The 13066-nt window shown below is 41.3% G+C and overlaps 1 long non-coding RNA gene across 3 annotated transcripts in view; it reads left to right on the forward strand.

The window, feature by feature from the left end:
- LOC125083687 (uncharacterized) overlaps positions 1–5823 on the forward strand; it is a 29986-nt gene extending 24163 nt beyond the window's left edge. For 2 of the 3 annotated variants that reach the window (XR_007122341.1, XR_007122340.1), the window contains exon 3: positions 4091–5823. This is a non-coding gene — a long non-coding RNA (uncharacterized LOC125083687). The remainder of the gene's footprint in view (positions 1–4090) is intronic. The other variant, XR_007122342.1, reaches the window with a different exon arrangement.
- Positions 5824–13066: the final 7243 nt, after the last annotated feature.

The raw sequence follows: 13066 nt of genomic DNA on the forward strand, positions 1-13066 counted from the left end.
CGGAAGTCCATTTCCCTGAGCAGCCCTAATATTTTTAAAAGATTTTATTTATTTAATTTTTTAAAAATTTGTTTGAAAGAGAGCATGGGCACAGAGGGACAGAAAGAAGCCAACTCCCTGCTGATCAGAGAACCCAACATGGAGCTTGATCCCAGGACCCAGACATCATGACCTGAGCAGAATGCAGATGCTTGATCAACTGAGCCACCCAGGTACCCCTGAGCAGCTCTAATTTGAATACATACAACGACCTTAGCTTCTAATCTCCATTAAGGAAAATAATAAGAATTGCAACTCCAGGCAGCAGTGGGAAGATGTCAGCAATAGAAACATGGCCTGTTGGTGGGTGAGAGTCATGGAGAACAAAGTGTCAGGTTGCCATTGGGACCCCTCCATAGGGGAAGGCTCCATGGACCAAATGCTGGTCATACAAAGCCACCCACAGTTAGGGCCCACCAGGAAGCCAGACAGCACAATATTAGGAGTGTGAATACACTGGGTCTAGGTTCGAATATGCTGGCTTTGCCGCGTCCTATCTGGGTCCTGGGCCAGTTAACCTGGATGATAGTACCTACTTCATAGGATTATTTATGTAAAACACTGGCATATGTTAGCACTCAGCATGATCAAAGTGTTAGCTTTTAAGTTGTTTATAGTCAAGGCTTGAAGGACTGAAGGCTATCTTAACTTGCTGCTGTTCCTTCCACCTCCCACCCCTCTCTCAACGATTTCTTGGTTACTAGGAATAACTTTGCCACTTCATTAACTTTGAGCAGCTATCTGAAGGCCAAAAATAAGTTGGAAAGAAATAAAAATGAGAATTTCCAAGGCTCACACAAACCCACCTTTAAAAAGTAATTACAAAATAAAAGATGTTTTCAGAGAGGAGAGGTCTCACATTACTGACATAGGGATCTTTACCCAGTGTTCTAACCTGACCAATTCAGACTGTTGCATAACTCCATTACAGGAAAACCTAATTAGGGCCATTTTCATCACTTCATTCCTCTCCTCCCCCATGCTTGCTGCCTCATAGAAGCATTCATTATCTCGAGATAATCACCGATTATTGAGACATTATTATTCCACTGCTTCCCCTGTGACCTCTTCTTTCCTGAAATCACTCCTTTGCTTCCAAGATGACATGCTGGTAAGAGTACTGTGTTCCCCCTATGCCTGCATACACCAGGTCCCATAGCCCCAGCATTTGAACTCTGAAGACCAGAATGGATAATGTCATTAGTAGGCAGTGGCACGTAGTAGCAGTAGACGCAACACTCATTTCGCTAATAACACTCAGCATTTCCTGACTGCTGACTTCATATCATTTACTTTCAAAGCATCTTCTTGATATAGGTTATGCATGTATTAATTGCTATTCACATTTATTATTATTATTATTTGAGAGAGCGAGAGAGAGCATGAGAGGGAGAACGTCAGAGGGAGCAGCAGACTCCCTGCGGAGCTGGGACCCGATGTGAGACTCGAGCCCGGGACTCTGGGATTATGACCTAAGCCAAAGGCAGTTGCTTAATCAACTGAGCCACCCAGGCGCCCTACACATGTATTTCTTGTGGCAACTGTTATGGAATATAATATTGTACCCTCTTTATATGTGGTATTATTTGTTGATGGAGTGAGTCCCAAGGTCAAGTCTTAACTGATAACCTAGCATAGTGAATTCATGGCAGAACTGTAAATCCAGAGGCTAGGTCTGTAGTCCTCAGAAGTCCCAAGTTTGTGCGTTTTTGAGATAGTGGTAGAGCCATATGCCTTCACCCTTCCACCCAGTGTTCGATACCACAGTAACTGTTTCCCGAGTCTGCTGAATTCTGCCCCATCCTAAAGAACTTTACCTGGATCTGCCTTGTCCTTTCTCCTTCCTGAAAAACTTCCCTTCCTGCCTTCTTCATTCTTAGGCAGCTGAAACCTGATTCCAACCTCAACTACTCTACTGACCATTGTATCTTCAAGGTCACTGATTTAGTTAACTTAGTTTTGGGCAAATGGGAAGATATTATGTGCCACTTCTGAGTTAGGCTGCACTGTTCCCTTTGTCACCAGCACCTAAAGGTTGTTAAATCTGAGTGCAGATAGTTCCTACTTTTGTGGGATCCAAAATTTGTGACTTAGTTATTTGGAGGGTTTTGTTTTGTTTTGTTTCTACTTTGGGGGCTGAAATTGTGGGAAATGGTGGTCCGGTCCTTGCAATGGCACTCAAAAGATAATTTTCATAACAAAATGTATCCATGATATTATAAGTCCCAAACACCACTTAGGAGTTTCTCTGTGAGAAACATTCATTTACAAAAACTTGAGAAATGTGTGGATGAGTGGATGGAGTTTATTTTTCATGTTAAGATGTTGTCCTTCATCACTTTTCTGCCTAGAGGTAAACACAATCTTCTGAGCTTCAAGGACAAGCTCCTTTCTTAATGGGGAACTACATAATGAAAACTTAGGAGGGAGGTTGGATTGTCTCCAGTCTTGGGTCACTACCCGGAAAAAGGGAACACTCAAGAAAATCTTCAGGGATGTGATGATGGTCAGTATGTTGGAGAAAAATGCCATGCTATGGGTCTTAGAGCTCCTCTATTTCCCGGCTAATCCTTTTTTGTTATTTGCTATCTCAGTTGCTTTTCCCCTTTAATAATGATTGCAATATCCCTCAGGCCCAGGAAGAGTCTCTTCCTTTGGAGCAGAAGCAGCAATTACTTTGTCAGAGCAATGGCGTGTGAGGCAGGAGAACCAAATTTCAACCTTGGGCGCCTCTCCCTCCACCTACTGCACACCCTCATTCTTTATGAAAGGATTATTCTTGCTCCTCAAGGTCTCTAGGGTCAGATGCTCAGTGTAGGAGAGCAATTCGAGGGAGGGAGAGAAAAAGAGTGAGAGAGAGAGAGATTATTAACTTATGCAGACATGGCTTGCCCCTGTTCAGGATTCTAATGGAATCCAGGTTTCCCCACCCTGCTCTGTGTAACATGTATGTTCTCCATCATAACCATTCTGCAGAGCCATACGAAGGAGCATGGGCATCACTATTATTGAAAGCCACTTGAAGAATTACTCTCCTTTTACAGCTTTTCCCCAAATTCAAGTGTGAGTGCTTATACCTGAGTGTGTTGTGACTTAGCTCAGATACCTGCCCAGGCAAGGTGTTTTCTTCCTTCTGAGCTAGACCTCTCTCTCCCACCATACCTGGAATCATCTTCACTCTCATTTTTCTTTTCTTTTTTTTTTTTTTTCACTCTTATTTTTCTTAAATGATCATAAAACACCCAGGGTTTTTTGCCTTACTGGTAATTTGTCTTTTGACTTCTTTGTCGTCTGTTGATTAAGGTTGGAAGCTATTGGTCTCAGTGATACTCTCCCTGTTTTGCTCTAACACTTAGTACAAGCTCTCTTCACACACAGAATCATAACCCCCTCTGGCTGAACTTGTTCACGGGATAAAACAAATGCTTTGTCTGGATACCAACCTGTGCTTTCTTAGCCAGTGTAAGATCTAAAGACATATTTTTAGTCACATGTGTAGTCCCTATTTATCAACTTTAGACAATTAATTTCAGTAATGTATTTCCTTTAGTCTTCCGTCCTCTATAAAAATGTCAACAAATAATACGGGAAGACAGCTTTTCTGGAATTTGTTTATTGGAATGTCCTTATAGACCCGTCTTCTTATATATCACTAAGCCTCAAATGCAGTCAAATCAGCATTGATTAAAACACGCAATGCACTCCCAGAAGCATAAATAAAATGAAATGAAATGGAGAGGGTCTTAGCATTTTGCAGGGTGGGCTCACTTGAAAGGCATGTTCTCTGTCTTGAAAATCAGAAAGATGCTTTTTCTAGTTAAAAGCATGGAAATATGAAACCACCGATTTTCCAAGAGAAAGCTTTTTCCAGCCCCTCTGAGGGTTAACTTTATGTCAAAATGGAAGATTATCCTCTGCCATCTGTCACTGAAACCCAGTCTCGGTTCTATATCCAGGCCTACAGAGCAGAGGGGAAGCAAAGGGAATCGAGAGACTTTAATGCACCAGGCGCTGTTTCACAATGAGCTTATTTCTCATTTGTCTTCATCAGGATTTCAAGATTGGAATGTTGAATGGACCGCTCACTGACAACCGATGGGAAGATTAGTGATCAAAGGTGGGAGCTATTTGGAAAGGGGATGTGCTCTGCTAGGGAGGGCTGATGGGGAAATGAAGAGGGAACTCCAGGCCCTCAAAGAGACATGATTTAAGCTAAAAGCTCAAGAAGCTGCTGTGGGGGAAGGAGAACAATGGCTTCCATCTCCTCATGGAGGCTGCATCCTGCATCCATCCGGGAAAGTGCAGGCAGTCTCTTCAGAAATGTGGAGTAGCCAAGAGGTGCTCTTGAGTAGCCAAGTGGTGCCAGTTGCAGGAGGCTTCTCACATTTTAGCTCAGCTCTGTCTGAGGAGAGAGAACATTTGTCAGTGAAACAAACTGTGTGAGGAAGTCATGGCCTTTGTGAAGAGACTGAGTATTCAAAACGTGATTCCTCTGGTTCGGTCATCATCGCTTGCCAGAAGTTTGTTTCGTGGACATATTTTCCTAGCCTCAACGAATTCAGGCCTTTCTGTCGAGTTTCAATCGAGAAGTGAGGATTATGGAGATTTTTTGGCTTTTCAATTCATAGACTACACACAAGGCCGATGAAGATATTAATTCCACTCACATGCTTTTATCACTCCCTTCTCTTAGCCTCCTCCCTCAGAGTCTACCAATTCGTTCCAGAAACAAGAGTATAGATGTTGTCAGATTCTATACTTGAATTTGAACTGACCCACAGTTAAGCTTGAAGGAACATGAAAGTCTCTTGTTGGTGGATAGTGCTGGAGAAGTCTAAACAGAGATGTCTGTGGCCAGGAAGAACGCCTTGTGGGGACACTTTGGAAGACCAGCATACGTTCAGACAAAATGAGGAGCGCTTCACTGGAGAGAGCCACTGACTGAGCCTCTAACTTTGAGTTCTAATTCTGTCCTCCTATTTAAGATGAAATGAGGCTCTGAATAAGAATCCTCTTCTGGAATCTCAAAATATTAAAGCAGATAAGAACCTGAATCCTGTCTAAAGCAGCCCTTTCATTTTCCGGGTCAGAAACACGGAAGATCGCAGCGGTACAGTGACTTGCCTGCAGTCACAGAGCTGCATTAGGACAGAGACGGAAGCAGCCTGAGATTCTCCCGACACCCACGTCGTTTCTGTCTGGTGACAAAGATTCTTTCCTTGACCAAACTTTACTCAGGCTCCTCTGACCTCTGTTCTCAAGTAGTTCTTGACTTTTGGGCTTCTGTGTTTGTTTCTGCATGTCCAGTTTTAGTGAGAAATCCTGCTAAGTTGGTTTACACAGACTCCCCCACTCTCGATATCTGACTGCCCTTGATACCTGGTCAGATCACCTGCAGGTGCCGGCTGGTCAACCTGGCCTACCTGTCTTCAGCAAGACTCTCGTCAGGTTGGTTTTGCTAGTATCCTTCATGACCCCTCTTAGGGAGGTTTTTTCTTAGTAATTTTTTTTTTTTTTTCTTTTAAAGTAGGCTCTATGCCCAGGGTAGAACTCAACACAGGACTTGAACTCACGGCCCTGAGATCAAGACCTAAGTTGAGATCAGGAGTTGGACACTTGAGCGACTGACCCACCCTGGCGTCCACCTTCTTAGTAATTTTCTACCCACTGACCCCTTCCCTGGTTCTTGGCTTTAAATTCCCACTTCTTGCTTTTTGAGTTGAGTACGTTGTGCTGGTCCTTACACTTATGATGGTTCTGAATAAAGTCTGCCCTTCCATTCTTGAACAGGTGCTGCAAATACTTTCTTCCTTAATAGTGGTCTGGGAGGGCACTTATTTTCTAATCACAAAGGGGGACAAAATAAGGATTCTCCACTCCACTCTTTGTTCATATTATTATAAGCAGGGGGGAAAGAGGACTGAAATCCTTAACTAAAATGAAGTAAGATTTTAGATTCCTTAAAAAAAAAAATCCTGATTAGTGACTGAAAGGTTTCCTTCTTTTTAAGAAAATCCTCTTATTTCTAGAAATGGACCAACATGGTACCTAAACCTTTAGATGCTGCTCCCACTCCCGTGATCCACTCCCAGTTACCATTGAAATTTCCCAATTCTGGTAATATTATTTTTCAGTGCCAGGGATGTGCACATTAATTTTTAAAAATTTACACATTTAGTGAAATATTATTAAAGCCCAAATTTTAAAAACCTCATGAATTTGTTTAGGAACAAAGGCAAATCTAAGTTACGAATATTTTGAAAGAAGTTGACTTAATAGCAGTTTACTAAAGTAAAAAAGAATACTCAATTTAAGATAAAAATAAGATGTTGGGGAGCTGGGTAAGAATGAGCTATAATCTGTTAGTGAGAATGCAAACTTATGCAGTTACTCTGGAAAAGTGTGGAAGTTCCTCAGAAAGCTAAAAGTAGAGCTATCCTATGACCCAGCAACTGCACTGCCAGGTATTTATCCAGAGGATATAAACATAGTGATTCAGAGGGACACCTGCACCCCAATGTTTATAGCAGCAATGTCCTCAATAGCCAAACTATGGAAAGAGCCTAGATGTCCACTGAATGGATAGGTGAATGGATAAAGAAGATGTGATATATATACAATGGACTATTACTCAGCCATCAAAAAGAATGAAATCTTACCATTTGCAATGATGTGGATGGAACTAGAGGGTATTATGTATGCTAAGTGAAGTAAGTCAGGCAGAGTAAGACAAATACCATATGACTTCACTCATATGTGGAATTTAAGAAACAAAATAGATGAACATAGGGGAAGGGAAGGAACAATAAAATAAGAGGAAAACAGAGGGGGAGGCAAACCATAAGAGACTCTTAACTAAAGGGAACAAACAGGGTTACTGGAGGGGAGGTGGGTGGGGGGATGGGTTAACTGGTGGTGGACGTTAAGGAGGACACGTGATGTAATGAGCACTGGGTGTTGTATGCAACTGATAAATCACTGATTCTACCTCTGAAACCAACAATTAACACTTTATGTTAATTGAATTGAAATAAAATTTTTTTTAAAAAAATGAGCCATAATCAGCATAGGAGTTCTTTTGTATATTTCCAAAGGAATTTGCAGAATTTGTTTGCAGAGGGAGCAGTCTCTAAAACCTTTGCCACACACTTAGCAAACAAACCATTCTCACCTCCACCAACTCTGGATTGACACTTGGGATTTACCAAACTCTAAGCATCTTCACTTCAAGAATATGAACATGAAGTTTTATTTTTATCGTCAATTTATTGAAGCGTTTGAAAGGTAAAACGTACATAAAACAATAATTTGCTAAATGCATCAAGCCCTCGGGGTCCCATCGACAGTTGTGTTGATCTGGATGCCAAAAGCTTTCCTTTCATTGTCACTTCCAGAATTCTTGTCGAAGTTGTCATCAGACTGAAGGTCTGACTCATTTTTAGCTTATCAGAGCAGGCTGTTCAGATCTGTCTGTTGTAATTGTTCTTCCTACTTTTTTAGTCATTTTGGTTAAAATTCCTCGGTCTGCACAGCCCACCAAACCTCCTCCCCAAGTTGTCCCGAGTGTCGCAACTGGATTCAGTATTTGTGAAGATGTCGGATTGTAAACTCTCCTGCTTCATTCTGGGTCTGGCTGGTCCTGGAACAGCTGCTGCTCTCCGGTGCGGGTAGGGCAACTGAAGCCTTTCCCTTTTAAGAATATTTTATGAATTGCTGAGGTTTCGTAGGTGACTTTTTCTATATGTTCATAAACTTTTTATGAATAAAACAAGTAACCGATTGGTAGATATCGCAGGATGGTTTGATGTCTTTGTTGGCTATTTCCCCAAATCTGGAGGGTACGATCATTCTCTTTTCCTCTAAAGTCAATACTTTCTACCTGCTTAACAGCAGAGAACTTGACATATGGGAGACTCTCACTGTTTTTACTGTTGCTTATCTTTCTCTTTTATTTAGTTAAAAAATAAGAGGCAAAATAGTGAGTTTTCATTATGAGTAGTATGACAGCTGAAAAAAAAAATGTGGATACTGATTTTAGAAGGAACTCAGTTCCTGATGTAAAGAAAAACATCAATAGGAACCAGACACTGGGAATCAGGGTTCAGGGACAAAGATCAATGCATCACAGCCAGTCTTTGTATTGTAGGGACTTTAAATACACATAACTCTTTTTCCTTCCAGTTGGGTGATGTTATAAACTTGCACGACACAGAGCTCGTTTGAGTGCGCTGGGCTGCTCAGTAACACAGAGCACCTTCATTCCTCCCTCAGGTCACCTTCAGGATGGCCAGGTAGCCCTTCTCCATTTGGTAATTATGCCACAGGACAACGTGGTGTCAGAGTCACACTAGTAGGGAAGCGGGTGGAAGAGACGTAAACAGAATGTTTCCAAGGGTCAAACTTAGACGTGGTTTACATCAGTTCCACCCACAGTTCATTGTTCAGAGTCTGGCACCTGGCTGAGTACAAGGAACCCTGGGAATAGTTGTCCTTCTGGGTGGGGTGGGTGGTGGGCAGGAGTATCTGGGCGGGGTGGTGGGTGAGTCCTCAGTATTGTTTCCGCCCCATAGCCAGAAATCACTTTCTTCTGAATTTTTTCAAAACACACAACAACATGAAAATAAATGCCCACATTTCTTAGAGTCATAAGAAAATAAATGTTTTTACAATCATCATGGTACTTCTCAGCGCTATTTGTTTCTTTACTGAATCTGTTTTATCAAGGAAATAGCATGCATTGACATAACTTTTATCTGTGGAAAGACTGCTAATAAAGTCTTGGTAACTATTCATGTAAAAACATATCTGGATTGTAATCAACATAACTGGTTTTTCTACATCATATTATAAAAGTTAAAGCAAGACTCCTTGGGCACATGATTCAGTCTTCATTATATCCTTTATGTAGTGAGTTGAATTATGTCTTCCAAAAAGATGCATTCAAGTCCTCATCCCTTGTGCCTGTGAATGTGACCTTATTTAGAAACAGGGCCTTTGCAGATGTAATCAATTAAGATGAGGTCATACTGGATTAGGATGGGCTCTAAATTCAATGCCTGTCATCTTAAGAGAAAGGAGAGGGCAGTGTGGATATAGAGACACATAGATGCATAGAAGGGAAAAAGCCATGTGAAGTCTGAGGCAGAGACTGGAGCGATGCAACTATAAGCCAAGGAGTATCAAGGATTTTTGGCAACTATCAGAAGCTAGAAGAGAAGCATGGAATGGATTTTCCTTCAGAGCCTCCAAAAGGAGTCAGTCCTGCTGATACCTTGATCTCAGATTCCTCAAGAACAGTGGGAGAATACACTTCTATTGTTTTAAGGCAGTGAGTTTGTGATGATTTGTTACAGTAGCCCTAGGAAACTGGTACACTTGACTTACAGAGAACCCGGAATTTAAGAGACGATACCATCTTTAGGCCTCTACTGTGTGCAAGGCACCACTAGACATGAGTGATACAAAGGAGGCCACAAGAGGCTCGCAAATGAATGGAGGTGAAAGACATGTAAATAGATATATTTGAATTCAACTGAGGGGGCATTCTGTCCTTTGACTCCCCAACTCAAAAAGAAAACAAATATTACATCAAAAATTATGTTTTAGGGGCGCCTGGGTGGCTCAGTGGGTTAAGCCGCTGCCTTCGGCTCAGGTCATGATCTCAGGGTCCTGGGATCGAGCCCCGCATCGGGCTCTCTGCTCGGCAGGGAGCCTGCTTCCTCCTCTCTCTCTCTCTACCTGCCTCTCTGCCTGCTTGTGATCTCTCTCTGTCAAATAAATAAATAAAAAATCTTAAAAAAAAAAAAAAAAAAAAAAAAAAAAAAAAAAAAAAAAAAAAAAAAAAAAAAAAAATTATGTTTTATATTATCACTTCTTATTCTTCCTCTAATAATCAGTTCATTTCAACAAATAGGCTCAACAATGATCTTTCAAGACATTAAGATATCATTGATATTATATAACATTATGGTGCAGGAGACATCCCATTTGTTTTCCCCAAAATCTCAAGGAAAAGATCATTGATGTATTAGTATTTGTTAAGATCTAATTGTGTATGTGCTGCCGAAGCGAGCACTGTTAAGATCTAATTGCTTTAGAATGTTGCTACAGGCTCAAAAGCATACAACAGCCCCCAATTCTTGGAAATCACTAGATACCAGGGAAACATGGGCAAGTCAAAACCAGTTCTTCATGATGCAAATTGGATTTTGAAATAAAAGGGTTATTTTGTGCTGGAGCTGGGATGTCCAACTTGGAATGCCACTAACTAGAAGCCATTTCATGAGGAACAGCAACTGTCAGCAGCTGGGTAGATGCAGGAAAATACAATCAGATAAAGAATACTGATAATTGCCTGTTTGTGGAATTGTCCCTTTGGTTACATCTGCTAAGTATGAGACCAGATCACTGTCAGCTTATTCCAGAAGAACCATGGTGATGCTCCATGACTGTGTAACTCATGGCTTTTTAAGGTTTCATTATTGACCCAACTTTGTTAAGCAAATGACTAACTGCTGATTTCCAATCACAGGATTCTCATAATGGACAAATTCAGTGAAGCTCATTCACGCAATTTTTGCAGTATTGGTGGAATATGCCACATTAAATTTGTCATGTTCAAATATTTATGCACTGTGATACATTTCCCTAAGAGAGAAAAGATGAAGAGGAATTTTTTTTAACAAATTGGTCCTGGTTTGGCACATAAAGTCAAATCTAGTTCAGTCCCATTCACGGGAGTGTGGGAATCATCTACGGGTAATTTACAACAACAGGTTACTCTGAAGTTGAATCATTGGTCACTATGGAGGGGCTGTGGCCAAATTACAAGATGGCCCAGCACATAGCAAATACTCAGGTCAAAAGGCACCAAGAAGAGAAAACTGTAACTCAGATAATAGGCCACAATCTGAAGGCGGCCATGTCAGCTGTGCATAGCTCATCCCCACCTCACTAAGATGGTCCCCCAAATCATTACATTTCCCATTTCAAGGAGAACTCTATTGCCTTGCGTGTGGTCATTCAGCCTACTCCGCATTTGCCACTATGTGCACCACTTCCCAAAGTCTGCTGCTCTCCATAGCAGGGACCTCATGGATCCTTCTAAATACCTACCAGAGGTCTGCATCTCCCCTGGACCCCCAACTCCACCCATCTGGAGCTATAGCTGATGACCTTCTTGCAACCAGGTAATCTGGCTTAGATAAATATTAATCTGAGGGTCTTCACTGCTAGAGTTCATGATTATAGCCCTTTCCCTTCCACAGGAGGGAGATGAACCATCCTATTTATTCGATAATTACTGAGAGTTCAACATCGATGTCTCCTCTTCCATCTAGCTCAGATCTTCCTTAACTTGGCCACTGTGTGTGTGTGTGTGTGTGTGTGTGTGTGTGTGTGTGTAGGCAGGTGGGAGAAGTGAGGTGAGATGGCAGAGAGTGTGTGCAAGTATTTTTAAACATCAGCACCAACTCTGTGTTAAATGCTGTAATCAGTTCTTTGGATGTTGTTTCATTTAATTGGGACAGGAATCCTGTAAAGTCATCTTGTTAGATCCACTTGAGAAAACAGAGGGATTAAATAACTTGCCTCAAACCACATGGCTAGGAAGAACTGAAGCAAAGACTTGAGCCCACATCTATCCATTCTCAAGGTCCTCCATTTTTTCTACTATATTCCTTTTTGAGACACAGTTACTTAAGGATGCCAAGCTTTTCATTTAAGGTCATCTCCGTCTCTCTTGAGCCATGGTTCCCTTCCTCTGTTCCTGGGAAGATGTTGAGGCCCACTTCTCTGAATGACTCAGTCCCATCTGTTTGGGGATCAAAAAGCCGTTCCAATAATTCTTATACATTCCACAGCATGGTTCATGCAGCCCTGGGTCGCATTGGCAGAGATGAAACCGAGACTCGGTGACAACTGCATATTCACATCTATCTTTTCGTTATATACTTACTTTTAAATAAATGGGCGTCTACTGTTCTGAAAATGCTTTTGAACGAGATTCTGACTTTGTGCCAGAAAACTGACAGTGGGTATGCTGTTTGCTGTCTGATTTCCTAGTCCTGGATTCTTGCTCACCTTTTCTAGATAATGAAGAGGAAAAAAGATCCTTTATTCCCACCACCTTTCCTTAACCCTCCTCCAGAGCTGGGGAAGTGTGACTACAGTTTAAATAGCTTCTTTTCAAGGCTGGTAAATATAAAGGTATCAATGCATAAGTAAGTAAAATGGGTAGAGCATCCAGGCAGAGAAGCTGCAGAAAAGTGAGCAAGTGCCATGAATGAATTTGAAAGCGAGGTTGGAATAAGCTCTGAAGCTTAAAGGAACAGTTATTTACTGTTTGAGTTTTATTGTCGAGTTCCACTGAATTCTAAAGAACAATGTTAAGTGGTTACTTTTTGGAAGGATTTTCCAGGTGAAATGTCTGAGCTATATGTTGAGATACCATTAGATTACAACCAAAATGGCATTGTTTCTTATGTTAGCATTCTGCAAATATTCTTGCATGGTATTAGAAGACATGGATACAGAACAATACATAAAAGAGTTCTAACAAGAGACCATGTATACCAGCACTTTAAAATGGAGATAATGCATAGATATAGAAAACTACATTTACAATAATTCAAACAAGCGAGGCCCTGGACTGCCCAAGTTCACCCATATACTGTATGGGGCTAGTTTGCAGGAGAGGAGATGTATATTCTGAACAGTGTTTTCCATCTGGTTGACAAAATCTGTCAAAAAATACAGATTCTCTCAGATAGTCTCAGTGGAAATGAGACTCAAGAATGTGTAAATATATATTTTTTAACTTTCCAGTTGATTTTGGTGGTCCACAGGTTTGGGAATGATTCTGCTAAAAGATTTAGGCCACGTTGCCACTCTTAGGCATGAATTAGGCAAATCTCATCCATTTTCAGTGTCAGGATCAATGTACTGGTAAGGACTGTAAGCACTGGAAGAGATTCAAAATGGATTCCAAGATATCCCTCCAGGAATAGCATACTGGACTACAAGTTCA

Source organism: Lutra lutra, chromosome 13 (assembly GCF_902655055.1).
Source record: "Lutra lutra chromosome 13, mLutLut1.2, whole genome shotgun sequence".
In the NCBI taxonomy this organism is placed as follows: Eukaryota; Metazoa; Chordata; class Mammalia; order Carnivora; family Mustelidae; genus Lutra; species Lutra lutra.